Below are 4,249 nucleotides of genomic sequence, written 5' to 3'. Positions count from 1 at the left end.
AACTATTATAGTGACATTTAAATTGGTCAAATGTTGTGGGCATGCAAAATGACATGAGTGTCCTCCCAAAATTTTAAACTTGTTCAGCAGTAAAGAGTAGAAATGACAATTGGCATAATATGGTATGTATTTGAATGATCAATTGTTATGGGCATGTTAGTTTTGGCAAAAATTGACCCCATTCCAACAGTCAAAAAATCTATATTGTGTGAAAATAATTGCTCCCAAACAGGGGGCTTAACTTTGCAGAAGCGAACAGGTGACATCTCCAGCTTTCTTGTGAAAGGGGGTGTGAATGATTGACTACACTTCAAGAGGACATTTTAGCGTAATTACTAGTGTGAAAAGAAGGTTTGGCTCCAAGTTGTTCAAGATTAGTAACGTTGAGTTTCTCGACCTTTTCATTTATGATTAGTCAATTCTATTTCTCAATGAGAACAGAGAGAGAATATAACTTAATCGTAGAGTGTCACCTTGACGTGGTGAAAATCATCATTATCCCGAAATCTACATTGTGGTTAATGGGCATTATTGATCAAGAACGAAGGTAGCTTCGAATTATAGACCTTAAGGCTAGAGCTTCCATAGACTACTAGTCTTTACTGACTTTGACATTCAGCTAAAATGCACGGCATTTGGTTGTCTTCAGTGACTTAGTATCAAATGCAAATGCAAATACTTCACTTCACATCGTGTATATGATTGGGAATTGCAAGTCAACATCAAAATAAGGGCGAGCCATAAATAATTGTTTAGATAAAGGTAGGGCTGTCAATGGATCGAATATGGAGCGGATCTATCCAAATCCTATTCGATCTATTTAGAAAAATTATCCGATCCAATAATCCAACGGATATTTGATTGTTAAATCCATATCCGATTTGCTATGTTATCGGATATCTGATCCGATAATCCGATTCGAATTTTTTTCCACCAATTTTTTCCAAAAGAAAATATTTTAATTATCTTAATGGGCTCACCTAATATACTAGAAGGCCCAAATCAATTTTTTATTTAAGTGATGCTCCTTTAGTTCCTTTTAAAGAAGATTTCTCTTGGAATGTTTTAATAATCTTCCTATGTGGGATACTACATTTTTAAAGGGTACTTCTCTTCTAATGTTTTAGTGGTCTTTCAATGTGGGATACTACTCAATTGTCAATTCTAAGTGTTTACTAGTTTATTTTATTATTTTCACTAAAAATCATAGCCTTAACAAAATTAAAATAAAAAACAATATCAGCTTTAACAAAGTAAATTATTTTTGGACGTATTAATTATTAGTTTTTGATGTTATAAAACAAATTACTATAGTTATTTTTATCTTATTTTAATTAATAAAAAATTTAACCTCTTTGAATATTTCAAGTAAAAATATTATACTATTATCTAATATTATTTATTATTTGAAAATTATGCGTAAAACATAATATAAGTTTCAAAATGAAAAAAACTATGTTTAATAAATTATGATATAATATATAAAATATATAATATTATTATAATAAATCAGATCGGATCGACATATATCCACATTTGATCCATTTAGTTAACGGATTATCAAATTCGGATCTTAATTGGATCATTGGATTGAAACCGTAAATCCATCTCCCGTTAATTTCATCGAATTCGGATCGAATTCGGATCAAAATCCAATCCATTGATAACTCTAAATAACGGGCCTACTCGACTTTTTATCATCGTATAAGATGTTATTCGCACACAAAAAAATAAGAATAAATAAATAACGTAAATCTCCACTTAGACAGCTGGGATAAAGGGGTGTACTTAACTTGTATGGTAGCGCATGAGTCATAGTACTATTTACCAAGAGCACTTATTTCCACTTAAAAAGCATAGGTCCCTACTTAAAAAATTAGGGATAAATGAATGTGGTCCACTTGTGTAGCCTTGCACAAACTATTATTTTGTAAAAAATACACGTCTTTCGCCCCCCAGGGCACATCCAAGTTGGCGGAACAATCACATTGGGGGCTCTGGAACCAAGCGTGGGGAGTTCAATTTCTGGTGAGAACCTTTGATCCAATAAAGGAGGAATTATTGGTGGATTAATCACCATGGAGGAGGCTTCCTTTGGGGAAGGAGTAAAAGTCATTTGGGAACCTGGGAACCAACAAGGGCACATCCTGCTGTTGACACATAAAAACTCAGCCCAAATCGAATAGCCCAAGGAGTAAAGCCCAATTGGAGGATCCCCAAACCAGATAGCCCAAAGAACGAAGTCCAATCGAACGAATCAAGGTGAAGGACCAAATAAAGGGCCCAAGAGTGCGGTAACGCCATCGCCCAAGTTTGCAAGTCGCCCAGAATCTGAACGAATGGAGTGTCATACGGTCGCCCAGAGCTGTTATTCTATTCTCGCCCAAACCTTCAAGTCGCCCAAGGTATCAACAAACATAACGCATTGTGGTTATCAAGAAATGCAGTTATCAAGGCAGTTGTTAAAGTAGCCCTATCACGTTCCACAACTCAAGGAATTCAATCGAAAGCGGTTGAGCGATGAAAGATAATGGCAGCGGTTAAGAGGCAGTTTCATGACAAAATGGCCACTACAAAGAAAGTGGGTAGTTATAGGACGATCAAGCAGTTTTCAGAGTAGTTAATCACAAAGAGATCGTCTATGAGGTATAAAAGGGAGAAAGGACGTAGAAGCAAAAGACCGAATCTAAAACTCTGGAACAGAGAACATGTAATTTTCATTTCTTTAGCTTTTAGACTTAAACACTTTTCTTTCTGTAACTCGTGTGCTTGCGCTCCTTGGAGGCACGCTGTTTTTCATTTCCAATTGTAAAGTTCATCACCAATAAAAGAACACCCCTTTTTGGGACTTTGTCTCAAGAGGTTTCGTCCCTTACACAATCGTCTGATCCTTTTTAATTGTTAGCGACTTAACCCGCGCGAAACAATTTGGCACGCCCAGTGGGACAGTGGTGTTAGGTGTTGAAAATACAAAAGGTGAAACAATATGCCTCAGAGATCTGACAAGGAAGGAGCAAGTCAGATTGGAATCCAGTCTGTAATCGAGCGATATAAGGAGCAGCATGTCTCTCCACGAACAGATGGACAAAATCAGAGCAGTAACAGTCATTACGAACCAATGACGGAGTTGAGTCCTCGAACCATGCTTGCATTGCTTGGAGAACTCACGCAAGACGTCGTTGAACAGGTAAATCTTCGAAGTATTCATAATATGGAAAGATTTACACAAAATGGAAATGCACACTATGACAATATGGCCAAACAGCTAAAGACGTTAAACGAAACAATGAATAAGTTAGTAGGCCAAATATGTCAACCAGCTATACCTCTTACAAACCACTTTCAAACCAAGACAATTGTGGGACATAATCCCTCTGTCCTAAATCCGAATCAAGGGGTGGAATCGCTTTCTGGTCCCTCTACTTCAAACCAAGGAGGTACTACAGTGCTAAATCAAAATAATGGTAGTGGCATGCCTAGATAATGTCCTAAACAATGGACAGAATATTCCACGTGGTAATGAGGGAACAGATGTCCAGGCTAACGGTAATGGACCTAATTATGGTAATTTTGTTGCCAATCAAGGACCAAACATCAGACCTCATGCAAATCAACCGGTTAATCAGCCTGTAGGAATTCCATATGATCCCAATGTCATGTTGAGGAACCAGATTATGGAAATCGTGCAGGATCAGATGGCCTTTGGAGTGCGTCCTGTCATTAGGCCGACGTACACAAAGCCATATCCTGATTGGGTAGACCAAGCATATCCATGGCCTAGAGGGTACAAAGTGCCAGGATTCTCACTGTTTACTGGTTTAGGAGAGGTGTCTACTCTAGAACACATAGGGCGATTCAGGTTGCAAATTGGTGATGTAACCGATTACCATAAAATGAGACTTTTCCCTAGTTCGTTAACAGGAGTAGCTTTCTCCTGGTTCATCAACTTGCCAGCGAACTCTGTTCAAACATGGTAACAACTGGAACAGTTGTTTCATGCTCAGTTTTATAAAATTGAATCTGAAGTCACTTTGGCTGATTTGGCGAATCTACGTCAAATGCCAAATGAATGGGCAGAAAGTTTTCTCCAAAGGTTCAAAACAGCAAGAAGCAAGTGTTTTGTACCTCTGCCCGAAAAAGAATTTGTCAAGATCGCACAAAACTGCTTGAGCTTTGATTTAAAAAAGAAGTTCCAGGACAAGGAATTTCCTGACCTTTTCCAGTTGAGTGCGAATGTGATTATGTATGA

This window comes from Olea europaea, chromosome 15 (assembly GCF_002742605.1).
Source record: "Olea europaea var. sylvestris chromosome 15, O_europaea_v1, whole genome shotgun sequence".
NCBI classification, from domain to species: Eukaryota; Viridiplantae; Streptophyta; class Magnoliopsida; order Lamiales; family Oleaceae; genus Olea; species Olea europaea.
The sequence above is the reverse complement of the archived record's forward strand: the minus strand, read 5'-3'. Positions refer to the sequence as shown.